Source organism: Aythya marila, assembly GCF_965140915.1.
Source record: "Aythya marila genome assembly, chromosome: 11".
NCBI lineage: Eukaryota > Metazoa > Chordata > Aves > Anseriformes > Anatidae > Aythya > Aythya marila.
The window spans coordinates 6679109-6695946 of record NC_139052.1 but is presented as its reverse complement, the minus strand read 5'-3'; the positions used below and the strand labels follow the sequence as shown (position 1 = coordinate 6695946).

Genomic DNA, 16838 nt, shown 5'->3' with positions numbered 1-16838 from the left:
CTCTTTAGGTGTGAAATAAAGCAGCTCTTTTATCTAAAGATTGAGAAAGCAGTTATATAGGGGCAGGATGTAAACAGATAACATTGACCATGAAAGTGAATTCTGCTTCTGATGCCCGTCCAGCCTCTCGGTGCAATGCAGTGGCAGTCCCTTTATGCTGCCAGCTGAGGAATCTCCGTATAGGGGCGAACTCCCCGGTGTCATTCAGTTAGGGGAAGGCACCCTATTTTGCAAGACTCTGTAGTTTATAGATAGCTGTTCTGCATGGGCTCCCCATGGCTGCTTATTGGCAGACAGTGTGTCACTGAATTGAAAAGGGACCTTTGTGACAGAAATTATTACAGCAGTTGCCGTTGTTTCTGTTTTAGATGTTACACTTGGTCATTTATTGTTAAGACTTGCAGACTGGTTGACACCCAGAAAAATCTACTTAGAATCCAAACCCTTGTTTAGATAGGTGATGATTTGGCCTGGGGGAAGCAGGGCCTTTGGATCTGGCAGGAGCATGCAGCTGCCAGCAGTGCCGGTTAAGGAGCAGGGAATGTTTTTGCACCTGCGGCCGCTGGTTGCAGGGCTGGGCTGCGACACGTGGGTGCTGCAGCTCCGTGCAGGGGTGTGCTGAGGGGTGCTGTAGCTTTAGGGCCAAGCTGGGAACACAGCGGCACTGCCATAGAGGTGCATGGCCCTGGATCCCGCTGACGGCTCCCTGTTGGTCCCGCTGTTCGCTGTGGAGCCTGCTTTCCTCTCAGAGGTGGTGCAGCCCACAGGGGTTTTATTTTCCCTTTTCCTTTTTATACGCAACATGAATAAGGATTGAGGCAGTGTGATAGCCTGTGAGCCCTGGGGCACAGCGCCGCTGTCCCCGTGCGGGGCTGAAGCCACCTCATAAACCGGGGAGGGGCGGGCGGGAGCCGCCGCTGGCTCCAACGGCCGCACGGGGCGCGTGCCCCGCTCTCGAGACCGCCGCGGCCCGCGCGAGCTCGGCGCCTTCCCGCCTTCGAGGGCTGCAGCCAATCAGCGCCGCACCCGCCCAGCCCGCTCCCCGCCCGCCGGAGGGCGCTGAGGCGAGGCCGTGAGGGAGCCGCGGCCATGGCGGGGTCCCGCTGCTGGCGGGGGATCTGCCGGGCTCTGCAGCGCAGTGATCAGTGCTTCTCTCAGCGATTAGTTCTTACCTGCAGGCCTGCCTGCTAACAGGCGCTGCTGTTTTTCATGTACGTTTCCAATTCCTTTCTATACGCTTAGTCCGGTTTACGTAGGACAGTCTAAGTGGGGCTGCAGTCGTAACAAAGATGAACTCAAAGGGTGGATGCTCGTTTTCATCTGGAGAACAGGGTCATTAGGAGCAAAAGAGAATTGCACCCGAAACGTTAGGCCCTTTGCTCTATTCTGAATTGCAACTCAACCCCAGGCTGAAGGGCAGCAATCTGTCGGTGGCTTGCTTTGTCTGTAATCCCTCGGTAAGGAAATGTGGTGCGGTGGCCAACACAGAACCTGGACCCAGGGGGGTTCGGGCTACACAGATAACTGGTTACAAACCACACCACAGCAAGGTAAAACGCTGAGGGAGAACCAGCACAAGCAGATATGCTTGGGTTTGCCACCTTCTTCCACACTAGATAAATTTGATGTTTAAATATTAAAGAATGTTTTTAGTATTATGTTCTGAGCTCAAATGTACTCTGGAGGCAACCTGGGTGCTCAATGATTTGTCCGGTGCTGCAAAGCATCCTGCACGGTCTTGCTCACCCTCCCTTTTTTCCTCTCCTTTATGCACCAATTTAAATGTGAGTGCTGCTTATAGGCCTTCTGTACTTCATACCCCATGCTGGTTGCCAAAGTATTAGCAGCTACTTCTAGAGCCAGGAAGTAGAACTCTGCAGGTTGAATGTGAGCAAAGAGAAGGAAATCATACAGGCAGCACAAGTCTGAGAAAAATAGATCAAGTGAGGAAAAAAGTTTGCAGTAGGCAAGTTAGCACAGTCAGTTTTAAAAACAGCTGTAACTAACATCCAGTTCTACTGAAACAGGCAGAACCACCTCCAGTACGGCATCCTGTTCCTCAATCTCTATCCTTCGAATGGGAAATCAGCATTTAGTAGTCTTCTGTTTTGTTGTTTTGTAGTTGTCTTTTTTTTTTTTTTTTAACAATGATGTATGTTTTTTTAAAGTACTCAGAAAACATAATTACAATATTTTTTTCAGAGTTTTCACTGATGGATTACCTTTCTCATTTTTGGATTTTTTTTTATTAAAAGCTGCATGTAGCAATTTGGGCCATATCACTAGCACAAGAAACAGGTCCGTGAATGAGGCACTTTGACTGAAATAGCTTTGAAGAGCTGCTGCTTCCTCATCACTCCTGTCTTTCCTGGCTGTCAGATTTCCAGGAGTTTGACTTAACATGCTTAACAGATCTTTTTATATATATATATATTTTTTATGATTGCAGCATGTCATGGTGGGTATGGTAGAATATCTGTGTGATGAGCAGCTATAGTGAAATAATTCCAGTTTAATATTACATTTGAGTTTCGTTATGCCAACTTTTTTCTTCATTATTGATGGAACTGAAATTTTATGCATGGTATCCTATCTCTGTCCCTAATAGAAAGGCATAATCTGAAAGTGCTTTTTAGTCACAAGTCATCTTGTTCAGTCTTTCACTGCCTTGGGATAGTTTTAGACTTAGCCATTTTTATTTATTATTAATCATATCACTGGGACTTATGAATTGATTCTCTTCATATTTGCATGTGCCCATTGCTTCATTTCCAGATGTTGATACAAAGGCTTAACCATCACAGCATGCGAAGACAGCACCATCTCTTGGGCTTCAAATACTGTAACCATGTGAGTAGGCTTCCCCTCTAATTAGTCTATGAACTGTGAACTGGAGGTAACTCATGGACAACAGTTTACAGAATTTATGTAACCCTAACAGGCCTTAAATTCTTGGACTACTTAAACACGAATCAGTCACATACAGCTAACAACACACTCGTGATCTCAAACTTCGCTGCTTTTTTTTACAGGCTGTGGAACTGTGTTCTTGTTTCTGTGACGTGAGTAGAAACCATGTGCTCTGTAGTAATGAAGATACTGAAAAGAATGATAGCAGCACTGGTGTCTTACTGAAATTAAGCAATTAAGGTATATAAAAGCAAAACAAAATTCTTTGGTGGAGGGGTAACATTTGAAAAATGGTGCTATTCTTGATAACAAATAGGAGAGAGCAGAATCGGCAGCTGTAATCAGCTCATGGGAGGTAAGTGCCACCCACACCACGAAATGTTGGCTTCAGTCTGACTTTCTGCTTTTTTGTTCTTTGTCAATTACAAAGCTAAAGGAGGAGGGAAAAACAACCTCCAAGTCAGTCTTACATAATACTTTGTTTAGTAAAGGTTCTACTAATCATGTCAATACTGAGCCTCTAGTAGCTAGTTTTTGGTAATTACATTGGAAATGCCCAGTTTGTACATAGTAATTCCAACTATAATTACCATGAAATTATATAACTGCAAATTACTCTGTCATGTGGATGGCCTAAATAAGCGTGTATAGTACCTGCTCTGTGATAACAAATTAGAATTACATGGTTGGTTAGCTAGTAGTAATACGAGATTTTTTGAAGTGGCCAACCAAGCTGGCGAGTTATGTGGGAAGAAAGCATGTTCTTTTTCTAACTCGTGGTTTAGATTTTCAAGTAATAGATTATTTCTTTCCCTGCTTAAAGGGAAAAAAATAAAATGGGGGGATGTCTGACTTGGGGTTTGTTTTTAATGAACATTTACATTGTATTGAATCATTTGCTTGGTCATTGCCAGCTGCTATGTTTATTCTCCTGGGTGCCTGCTGCTGCTTCTGGGGCATTTCCAGTTTGTGGTGTGCAGTGATTTTTAATTGTATGCGTTGGACTGATTCACTATTGTTTTCTTTTAATCAAAGAGCATTTTGTCCATTTGCAGGAAAAAAAAGTGTAGAAAATAGCTAGAGAGATTATATACAGGTACTTTTTACTTCCTTTAGTTTTCTTTGAGGACTGGAAAAATAAAGTGTGAAAGTCATGCATCATAAAACAGCCTGCTCACTGTGTGGGAATTCTGTTGCAAAACATCTGTACTGTAATTCTTCCTTAGAAATGATAGACGTAATGTCATTGTTTCTCTTTTGTACTTAATCTCTAATCTGACGTGTTGGGGAAAGAAGGCACACAACAGAAAATGGTGGTATTGGGTCATTTGAAAGCCTAGACAGCTAGTGTAGAACTGCAGTAGCTCAACATACAGCCTTACTCTGGATGTGGATTCCTGGTTCATGCATGCATGAAGGTTAGTACTGCTAGTTGTTTTACATGATGAGAGCGAAGATGCAACCTTGACAAACACAAAACTGATGAAATATGTTTTTTTCTCCAAGAGTGTTGCTGTATTTATGGTAGTCACAGCCAGAAATGAAGTTACTGCTGAAAATGGCTTCTGCATCTCAGTGCAGAAGCCAGAGATGAGCGAAGGAAGAGAACAAAAACTCCACCTTAGTTTGGAACTCTGCTGGGGGAAATTAATGACAATGGAAAAACAAAATGTTGGCTGGAAAACAAAAATGTTGTCTTTAGTTTGGGCTAAATGTAGATGGTGTTTTCACTAAAGCCCACCAGGTGGCAGCATGAAGAGGTTCTTATGTTTCTTGATCTGTTATGCATGCTGTCTGGAAATGTAATGGGGGGGGATTTGCCATGGAAAAAATGAGTTGCTGCAATCGGACCATGTTGAATATGGATTTTTCTTGTCTGACTGGACCTGTTTTTAAAACCATTGGGAGAAGACTTTATCTCTTTAAAAAGCTTGTTTCATTTAATTTGATTGTTAATGATCTTAGTATGTTGTAATTTGACCATGGCAAAGACTATGTAACTCAGGATTGAGTTTTTATTAAAGGTTAGAACTTCTTTCTTTTTCAATGGTAATTGAATCTTCGTGCAAAGGTCATGACAACTGAGCTTTTCATCTACAAGAATCACACAGAAACGTGTAACTGAGACAAAAATTGGTCACTTTTCACCCCAAGCCATTCTACCTTCAAAAGTTAAGTTTTCTGAACTGTATTTTAATTCTGTTGATCTGATTTGTGGCTTCTTTGGTCTTTCCCCAAATACATTGCTTTATAACCTCAGCTGTTTGTTCTTATCAAAATTTCTTCTGTATTTCTTGCAGAATCTCTTCTTTACCTTGCTTGAGGGATAAACATTTGTAGAAGCAAGTAGTTGCAGGTGGAGTTTGCATTGTTTACACACAATTGCAACTCCAAATGCATAGCGTCCATTCACAACAGCTTGTTTCTGACAGCGTCATTTGTTAGTCATTGGAGTGGCAGATGAAAAGCACTACTAAGAGGGTTAATGAGTATCCCCACAGATGGTAGCAGGCCCTCTGGAAATGGTCATCTTTGCCATTTATATCCTGCGTTTGGTAGACATTCCCTTGAGTTGCCATGCCAAATATAATGCACTTCTCATTCCAAGCAAACATGAAATGTGGTATATGCAAACATGTATCTATGTTAAAAAGCATTAGCATGGAAATTCTTAGCCTGGAAATGAGTCAGTTAACAATTTCTTCTGTTTGTTGTCTACCTTCCGCTTTTCTCATAGCTAGGTTCATCACATAGATTCTTCAATGAAGATTTTTCCATTCTCATATTCTCCTTACTCTGTTCTTTGTGTCATCTCTTAAAAAAAAAAAAAAATCCTTTTAAAATAAATTTTAAAAAATAAAAAAAATAAAAAAATAAAAAGACAGTGCTGATTTGGAACTTAACAGTAGAATGGTTTGCCATGACTATGACTATTTTTTGGTAACTGATATATTTCGGAAGGTTTGCATGAGAGCTTGTAATTCTGGTTCAAGTGAATTCTGCAATGAGCCCTTTGTTGTCATTGTTGGCTAGGTGCTTAGCCTAACTCTGGTTAACTTTCAAAAGAAAACCACCAAAAAAAACATGCATAGTTATTTATTTAGGCTATCAGAGAAATGTTTTGAGAGAGTTTTATTGCAGAGAAATTGTTTGACTATCTGAGCTGTACTTGGAGCTGTTAAGAGATGTGGTAAAAAGGTAACTGATAAACGTGTTTTTAATCTGAAGCAGGATGGGATTTTTTCAGCCATTTTGTTTGTTTTGAATTTTTGTACAAAAGTGACAACAATTGTTAGGACATCTGTTGATGTGATGCGTGTTATATAAAAAAAAAAAAGCACAAAATCTTTTTTATACTGCAAAACCAATTGCAATCCAGTGAAATGTATTAAAAGTGGAGAATTTCTGTGCAAGTGTACCCTTTTATAGCATGTCCTCTTAGTCACATTTACTCTAACACTTCACTATTAATACTCCTGAAGTCAAGTAAAGTCCTTCAAGTAAAGTCAAGGTACTTGTTTAAGACCAATTTTTGTGTGATGGTTACATGAAAAAGGTCTTTGAACTTTGTGCAGTCTTTGTTACTATTTTAAAACTGGTAGCAGAGTTCTTCCTCCACGAAGTTAACCTAGTATCTGGGGCTATGTTCCATTCAGTTGCTAACCCTAAGCTTTACCTATACAGATTTACTTGACAGTTGTGTACCTCATAGGGCTGTGTAAGTAACTGTATAAAACATCTCCAAGTTAACGACTCCAAAGTAATCTGAAGGGTATAAAACATATATCCTACAGATGTAGTACTTTCCAATTCTACATGTATGCCACCTAGTCCAGTAGTTTTTTTCACATCTTCAGTGTATCAACAGTTCCATTGACACAGATAACTTTCTTCCTGTTGATTTTACTTTCTTACTTTTGAGCCAAAGTATCAGCAAAGCTAGAAAATTACCTGGTCCATTTGAAATTATTAGGTAAACCGAGATAATAAATGTGAGCCAGGAAGGGGGTAAATCATAATAATAGAAACAGTGTTACCTCAGAATGCTTCTAGTTAGTGTGTATCAAATGGCTGATTCCCGCCAGTCTCTTGTGGAATGGGATGCCTCCTGATTGAAGTCTTCATGTTACTTGATGATTTTGCTCTGTGTAGTGTGCCAAAACTGTGATGAAATGACTACATACAGCAAGCAACTGATGTTCATTTTTCACTTTACAAATTGGTGTAAGGTTTGAAGGTTACTCTTTGGCACAGCTCCTGTAAATAACAGCTGGGGGGGGAGGGTGGAACAAAAATAAAGCTGCATGGAAGTTTCAGAGGACAAGTAACCACTTTCTGGCAATGCTAATGTTGTTTCTACAACAATGATACCTTTTATGCTTATTTGTTGTTTTTGGCCAAAAATAAGTACTTCCCAATTTATTCTTCTAATACTTTAAAATTCCTAGTCATCTTTGTGATGCTATCATTTTGATATTATGCTGTGGTTTTCAAAAGCAGGTGAAAGAGATGAGAATGCCTATGAATACTGGTTGTCTGCTATTGCTTTAACATATTATATCCTGAAAGTTTTGGTTAGAAGACCAGCAAACTTATCAGACTAAGATAATAGCTTTGATTGTTAATCAAAGCTTTATGAGCTATGAAACTTTATAAACACACCCAAAAGTTCTTGCTCAGTGTAACCTTGTTTGAAAACTAACTAATGACGTGAGCATATTCAATAATTTTATTAAGATCCTTCTCAATAAAAGAGATGAGAGTTTGTATAAGACTTAACTGTTGAATTTCTTGAAAGTATTTGAAATTCTTACTTTTTATGATATGGCATGATTCTCTGTACCGATGCGTTCTGTGGCTGCTTGCAGCCACATCCAACTGAAGCTGCCCTGATCTAGTCTGCTGGTTTAATTAAGAGACAAAATGCTGCTTTCATCGTGACAAGTAGCCTGACCAGTTCTCAAAGAGGGTGCAGTCTGTGGCATAAGACACATTGCTTCACTAGCAAGAAAGAGTCAGAATGGTCTCAGCTTTCTGCAAGGCTGTGCAGTATACTCCTGAAAGTCAGAGCAAAGTGATGAGTATGGCAGCTGCTGTTGAGAGAGAGAGAGAGGAACGTGAGACAATTTTCTGAGGTGACTGCTGTACCTAATCTAGGGTAGTTCTGCTTAGGCAAAGAAAGTAATTGCCTGGGCTAATGCTATACTGAAAGTATGCTTTAGAGGGGCTGGAAACTGAAAGCTGCCTACTGATGAAAATGCATTTAAAGCTTGAATATGCCTCGTTAACTCATAGTGTATTGCAAGTTTTTTTATTTAACCGCTGGGACAGTGTTTTGTTTTTTTCTTCTCTTTAAAGTCTGTGTTATGGATGATATTTTCAGAAATAAATGTGGAAATTTTTCAGAAAATGAAGTATCACATATTCTGATAGATACTACATATATATATATATATATATTACCTTATTGACGATTCAGAAAAGTAATTGAAGTCTATGGTTTGTTCTGAAAAAATAAGGTTATGGCCTTAAAAGAAGAAGGAGAATTCTCAGATTTCATGTTTTTGAAATAGTTTTAGAATAAAATAACTAAGCAATTGTCACCGTTTCAGGGAATGTTAATGAATTTTTTATAGTTGAGATAAGTCAAGCCAAACAGTTTCCTGTAGGGCTGTGTGTTGCTTTGGCAAGTGTACAAGAAAAGGTTTTTAAGTATGTGGTATGTTCAAACATCATCCCAAAGAATGATGGGCTTCAGAAGAACTTTATCTTCTGAGTCTAAATTTAGGCAACAGATAAGTTTATTCAATTGATATCTTTAATTAGCAGAGATTTCAAAGAAAAGATGTCTGAATGGTTAGAACTTGAAACTTGTAGCTGGATAAAATGTCTGTTGTCAACATCTTGAACCAGTAATGTAGGTTTTTAAAGTTGATTTCCCTTAGGGATGCCTGCAGAAAAACATCTTATGTGGAGTAGCATATAATGTTTCAAATGTATATATGAATGAAAGTAGCTAGGGAATGTGCCTTGCTTCTGCATGGGTCCCTTTGAGGCTTGGCATTCAGCTTTACAATTAGAACAAGACTATAATGTTGTAGTTGACAGTTTTGGGTTTCTGTTGATTACACTTGAATAGAGAAGGATGTTTATAACTTATCAGCTTAGAATTTAATAGTTTGGTTTTTTTGAACCTATTAGAAAATTCTCAGCAAGTTTAAGGATTATGCCTGTAGAATTGAGGCTGCAAAAAGAATTAGCCTGTAACAGTATATATTGATTATTTTCTTCAAGCAGCCAGTTGATTTACTAGTGAATAATACAATATCATAAAATATTCTATAGAAAAGATGGTATAGAATAAATGAGCTTTCTAAAATCTTTACAATTTGTATTAGAATGAATGTTTAGATAATAGCAAAAAGAAATCTTAAAATATGTTTTCATTGGTCAGTTTAGGTTTTTACATGCTTCTAATAAATGTTGCATATGAATGTGAATTAATTGGAAACATTTCATATTCCTGAGAATGCAGATGTGAAGTATAAGTAAATGCCTACTTTCTGTTAATGAAGCATCATTGAGCCATACTGTCTGTTTACTTCTTGTCACATAGAGTACTGCACATCATGTAAGTAAAAGAACCTACTTATTTAAACTGCATCTCAGAATTGAAATAGGTCTTCTAAAATGGCAGCGGTATAAAGAGAAAGCTCTGCCTGCAGAATAAGCCAGTTAGGAAAGGAAGCTGTGCATAAATTCCTAACTGCTGAATATCTTACAGTTGCACTTAGCTATCAGTTTTTCATTTATTTATTTTTGTTGCTGTTGTGGTTGTTTTTTTTTTTTTTTAAAGAGACCATGGAGGTGAGACAATATTGAAAAAGACAAAAATTTTGTCAATTCCCTCCAGTTGATAAAGGAAAACTTTTTATAACCTTATCTAAGCCTTGTGCATGAAGTTATATGGGAGATCCTGCAAGTAATAGGTACATTCTAAGTTAAGGAGAAGAACCTGGAGATACTGAAATACGTCTATGATACCTATCAAAGAGCGGGTGTCATCCTCAAAGAACGTGGCACAGGCTCCCCAGGGAAGCTGTGGCTGCCCCGTCCCTGGAAGCGTTTAAAATGAGGCTGGATGGGGCCTTGAGCAACCTGGACTGGTGAGAGGTGTCCCTGCCTATGGCAGGGGGTTGGAACCAGGTGATCCTGACAAAGAAAAAGGCTTCAGTTCCATAAAGAGCCACCTCTTCTTTTCCTTAATGACCCACTGTGACATAAGAAGAAACATTGTTTGCCTTTAGACTACATGAACTATTATTAATTGTTATACAGGTATGTAATGTGCTGACCTAAAGCTGTTATATATTCAGTTCTGGAAAGGAGTTGTTCTGATGTAGGGGGAAAAAAAATAGAAAAAAAAAAAACACACAACCTGAACGCAGTGGAAGCAAGACAGTATTTGAGAAGTGCAGATGGTGGCAAGTAGGGACCATTCATAAGATCAACATGTAAGTGATTTTCTATCTTGCTATCAGTTAGTGCAGAGAGAACATAATCCTGAGAGGCTTTGTAAACTCAAATACGGAAACTATTTGGGAAAAGCACTCTTACAGTTCTAGTCCAGGAGGTGAATGTGAATGCGGTCATGCTGGCACATATCACCAGTCCATTTTGTTTATGAAGAAAATTCTGTATTGTTTTTAATGCCTATCGATTGCCATTATTTCATTCACAATAGCTCAGAGTGCAGAGACAGATGCTGCATTCTGTTACTGATTTAAGCTTAAGTGACAAGTCCAAATGAAAGACTTGTCCAGATTACTTTAAGACAATAAACATGACAGCTCCTCATTGACAGCACGCTAAATATTAATTTCTCAAACTGAGGTTTAAAGGCTTTGACATGTGTCAAGATTCTGACTACTTAAAACCAGTCTTCCACAAAAATTTCTTACAGACTGAAAGAGCAAATGTTGACTTATATGACAAGCAAATAGGACTTTGTAGTCTTTATTAAAAAACAAACAAAAAAAATCATTGAAATTGAACTCTGTATTCTTCAGATTTAATGTAATTTCCAGACAGGATATTCTATGATTTTAATAGGCTGCTATTCACAAATAGCTAGCTCAAGGCTTGTTAATTGCCATTCATTCATGCTAGGCAAATGTTCTTAAACATGCTGTCCTAGCCAATAATACCACCAGTGAAAAGAAAATGGAATCAATGTTGTTCCTTGGAAGAATTGCCAGATGCTGTATTTGTTGTGAAAGGTAGAGCTTGTATAGAAACAAAACAGGAGAAATAGTGTTCTGAAGGCAGCACTAGATGGCCCTTCTGAGAGGCATAAAAATATATTTTTTTAAGATCTTTGGATACTGAAACCCTTTTACTGCTGCTGAGAAAAATCTCTGACAGGATTTATCTCCTGCTAATCCTTAAGGGTCTTGTTTTGACATAGTCTTTACAGAAGATTTTCTCAGTTACTTCTGATTTGTTATAAAACAGCAATTACTGATCTGTCCTCGAGCACCTTTTAGGTGCACGTTTGCTAATGAAGTTCATATATGTACAGGAATGAAGAAGAAAAGCCAATGAGAATTGTTTACTGTGCAAATGCAGGAACATTAGGATTTTCCTGGATTTCTAGTTTTCTTTCTATCCCGCTGGGTGCTTAGAATCTGGATTTCATTTAGTGTGCTATGTGGTCTGTTCACCAGTTTGTGGAAACTGATTCTGTTCTCTTTTTACATTGGACTTGGTATTCTCATTGCTCCATTTAAACATGAAGACATTTTCTTGCACTCAAAGTAATGTCCACTTCGAGATTTCAGATTGATAATTTGCACAAGAAACCAGAAAGTCCCGTTTTTACAGTGTTTATGGAAGTTAAGGGGACTAAGCAAACTTGATTGAAATGCCTTCGCATTGCTCTTCGCTTTTTTTAAATGAAGAACTCAAATACTCAACAAAATGTCCCATTTCAAAATCAAATATAGTCACAAATAGTACTGAATATCTAGAGAATGGTTTAGCATCTAGTTCTGACTTGATGGTATTTTGGGTTATGCACATGTGCTCTGTTTACAGAATCTAGGAAAATAAGGCTGCATTACCAATTTTGTTTGGGCCTGATGAAAAGGTGACATGCTGTTTAGCTAAAAAGATCTTGGATCACATTCCCATGACTGTCTGTTGTTCTCCTGCCAAACTGTCTCTTCCCTGATCTGGGGGAGCTGTCTGTGTAGTTGACACTGTATTAATTCATCTGTTGGCTTTGCTTCAGAAAGCAAGTATGGCTTTTAACCAGTGTTAATAGAGTAATATTTTTTCTAAGTCAAATAAAAACAATGATAGGGCATACTGGAATGATAAGAAAAATAAGTTTTGAAGGCAAACTGGGTCTTTAAACACTTTAAAATTCATTCAGTTGTTTGTATTTAAATATTTTCCTTAATTCTAATGAATTTACTTAGTCTAAATCAACACAATTGGTGCTTGCTTCACAGACTATGCAAACCATTTCAGTTGCAAACCATTTCAGTGGTGAATCACACTGCTTTCAGTCAAACATGCTACTGTAAGGGTTTTACACTGCAGCATAAAGCAAATTTTGCAATAATATAGAGATGCTGAAAAAGTGTATATGTCTTTCTGGTTAAGTTCTTCTAAAATTGAAGACAAAATGCCCAGTTGGGGGCAATTCGGTGGCCGCCATTTAAAATATCCTGAATCTCACTCACAACTGTGCTGAGAGGTAATTGCTGTAAAAAATACTGGCCTGTCTGAACTTCAGGTCTGGAAAGCAAATACTGTTACTTTTGGCAAAGAATGGGGGTTAGAATTTGGAACAAAATATGGTTATTTGTAACTAGGGATAATTTCAGTGGTAAATACTTAATGACATGGTTTGATCTAAGGCAATAGAACCAGTGAAGTACCTATTCTGCCCTTTGTACCATTGTCTTACGTGGGTTAATGACCTTTATAAGAAGCAGCTTACAGAGCTTATTACAATGAAGTTGTCTAGAAACCTCATGAGGAAATCAGCCTCAGAATGCCAGCTATTTCTCACTTCTGGTTGTTCTGGAAATGTTCTGTAAAAATTGTTCCCAAACTAGTATGGGAAATCATAATCTACTTTTGAGTAAAAAGTCAAAAAGTAACTATGAAGAAAGACTGTCATTTTATGATCTTCAGGAATGATTTTCTGATTCTTACAAAGAAGTTCATAATGACAAGCAGGACGTGGACTGAGCTGGGGAGGTCCTCTATTTTTCTTTCCTCACCTAGTTATTTTAAAATGAAGAAAGCTACCCTCAAAGGCCCATTAAAATGCCCTCAAGTGGACTTGGTGGAGAAGAACTGAAAAGTTGTCTGTACATACTGCATATTGACTTGATACAGAGACAGGTAGACAGAGCTTGTTCTGTTAGTTGTGTTTTCTATATCATTAAAAAATAAATAAATAAAAAAAACGCTGAATGGAAGAGATGATAAGATAAACATAGCCTCAACCCACTGGATCGAGTCTGTTGTCTTAGGAATACTGCAGGGCCTCAGTTCCATAAGGCATGGGTTATACTGTCCCAGCTCCAATTTACAAGAGTTAGGGTGAAATGTGAGTTGTGCTGCCAGCTTGTTTTGGTGAAATACGCTGTGGTATGGATAAGGTGGACTCTAACTTAGCCATGATAACACTTTACTGTAACGATGAATCTTGGCACATTTGTTTTAACCTTGCCTGGGAGTTGCGTATGGTTGTTCAGTATCTTAAGGAAGAGATGAAGAGAGTGGAGGTTACAATGGTTCAGTTATATTGATGAAATGTGAAATAATATTTTTAAATATGGGAAAAATTGTGGAACTCTATGGGGGAAGAATGTCTGCTGTTCATTATGGCCTATGCAAACAGAGGTGTGTAGAGAATGCTAGTGAGCTGGTTGCAGCATCAGAGCTGGAATATATCAGTTCTTTGTGCGATCAAAATGGACTAAATGGGAATATTGAAAATATATATAATTGAGAGCAGCAATTGATCATCATGATTATCGGCTTCACTGCTGTCAAAATCCATGTGAACAAACAATGGGATATATTTTTCCATGTTGTTCCAAAATATGCAACTCTTGTTAGTCTTAGAGTCTCATTTATAATTCATGCTTCATTTCCTGTACTCTTGTTCATACTTATTTTGCTAATTGGACATTGTATACAGCAAGTCTGTTGCAGTCTTAATTTATGTTGGGCACTGTGTTGTTTCTACAATAACCCAAAATCTACCTTGAATACTGCATGATCAGAGCCCTTGATACTCTATAGTTCTTTCATTATAAATTTGCAGTCAAGTGGTTCTCAGAGTTGGTCTGTCTGATTTCCCTCTCTGGGTACTAATTGCCACCTCTGTGCCATTATTACACATTTCAGTAATAAAAACTAAATCGGAACAGACATTTATTACTGCACAGAGGTACTTCTTGAGTGGTTTAATGGTTGCTTGATAGTCCAGCCACCCATGATGAATAGTCGCAGATATTTTGCTTTCATATTTGGCCAAATATTGGCAGATCTTAGCTTTCACATTTTTTCAGTGGTATTTAAATTCATTTTCTTTCTGCATACAAGATAAGATTCCTAGTAGATGTGCCCAGTGCTTAGTGAGATACGGAGACTATTAATTATTTTTCTGTATAGCAGAGGTTTTACAATTACTATTTGAAGCTACTAAAGATTTTTGTTTAAAATTAATAGTGCTGTCATCAGTCCAGACAATTGTTTATGCAAGAAGATGTTACTTTTTTTTTTAATTATTATTCTTAACCAGTGCTAAAGATCAAAATGTAAATATTGCATAAGTTAATAAGGCAAAAAAACTTACCTTATATGCAGTGAAGTTGTATATATTACTCAGGCTGCCTGCTCTTCCTCTTGATTTAAGGATGCTCTCTTAAAACAAAAGTAATCCTGATAAAACCATTGGGTTCTTCCCATGATTAATATATAGTATGACACCCAAGGGTCAAGAAAAGTGTTTAGACAATCAAAACACATAATTGAGTATCTAGTTAAGCATAAATAATGCCTTTAAAATGACATCAACTGTGCTTGTTCTCTTCATTTCCTGGGCACTTAAACCAAAAACAAACAAACAAAATCACATTTATGGCAGTAAGAAAAAGAGGGAAGAATATATTATCAGAAAACTTAAAGGATTTGACCTAAATTCATGCATACTTTTAATCTTAGCAAATTTTTAGTTGTTGTGTGCTTAATATAAGAAACGGAAAGCCCAAGTGCCTATCTACTGTCTTAAGCCACATTTCATTTGCAACTACAATGTAGGCATTTCTGCCATTTTTAGATGTGATTAATTTTAACTTCTAAAATATCATTTTTTCCTTAAGATACTTCCTAAAAGTCATTTTGTGTCTAGTTCTGTCCAAAGGATGAAACCTGTCTTCCTGACTTTATGGATTGGTCTACATGTTTTATTTTCCCTTCTGAGAGTAAATTAAGCAATTCTCAGGAGTGAGGGAGAAGTCCAGCGCCTTGCCTTTCATTCCCTTGGTTGAGAGTTGTTGGCTCAAGTCAGCTTCCATGGATTTGCAGCTGTCTATTCCTAGTGCTAGACTTGCTTGATGCCTGGTTATGGTCAGATGTTTGCTATATAAAGAACTGTATGAGAGAAAGAGCTTTTTATCTGTGGTTTCTGGGACTTCGTTTTAATTCTGTGATTTTATTTCAACACTGAATGCTCCTTCTTGTGTCCTTTCTTTTTCCCTAATTCCTTTGCTTTTTCAATGTGTGACCTTCACCAGGCTATTAACAAATGCAGTTGGATGAGAGACTTGGTCCTTCTTATGCTGCTTATTCTCTCAGGATACATACTTCGATGAATTACGCTGAAAAGTTACATGGGAATTTTCATGTCTTCCACACCGCAAATAAATGGATTTGTCACCACGTTACAGATGCAAACAGCTTGATGTTGAAAATCAATGCGAGTCTTGACGATTCTGATATTTCTAGTACCGTAATTAATTCAAAGCAGACTTCTGGTCATCTGCCTCATAAGCATACTTAGTTAGCAGGTCCAAATTTAATTGGCTTGATATCTATCAAAGTACTACTTCTCATTTTCATTATCATTATGTACTGGTTTTAGTTGTATGTGAAATCTGAAAAAAAAAAAAAAAAAGATACTTTTTAACACTTCCCACAGTACAATATACCTATACTTTTCATGTATTTCCACAATATTTTTGTTTAAAAGAATCTCTTGTCCGTGGAAAGAAAAAACAAAATGTTTACTTGTTTAGTTTTCCGCATCAAGCACTCTTGATCAGTTATGTTCAAGCAAGAAATAAGGAAATTCTGCATCTGTTCACAAATTTAAAATGTGTGCCATCATTTATACTAAAAACCAAGTCTGTATATTATGATAAAAAGACTAATCAGAATCAAAAGGAAAATCTAAACAGGAATACATAAATGAGTCATACCGTTTGCCTCTACCTGTATTATCCATAAAGAAAAATGGAAAGAGTTCTTGCAAGTTAGAGGTTGTAAATACCTGCATAATTTTACTGTATGCTAACCTTAATTAGAGGTTAATGTTATAGAACCAGCTTTGAATACTGGGAAAAAAAAATCTGTTTTGTAATAGATTTGGTTAAGCCTACTTGCACTGTTACTTTGAAAAAAAGCAAAGAACCTTGTAGGTAGACTTCAGATTTACTTGGTTATCAGTCATAGATATTCCAGTTTCAAGTCTAACTGATTCTGTCAGGTTCAGGTACAATAGTAGAATGTTAAAGATCACAAATATTTCTCTCCTACCCATGATACAAAATCTATAGTTTTTTCTAGGAAGCATTTAGTAGCAGAACTCGAGACGTGCTCTTGAATCTGCAGTCTCTAGT

General features: G+C 37.7%; 1 protein-coding gene across 2 annotated transcripts in view; it reads left to right on the top strand.

Moving 5' to 3' along the window:
- Nucleotides 1-16838, top strand: part of RORA (RAR related orphan receptor A) — a 374669-nt gene that overhangs the window by 146518 nt on the left and 211313 nt on the right. The gene's annotated exons all lie outside the window — the stretch shown is intronic.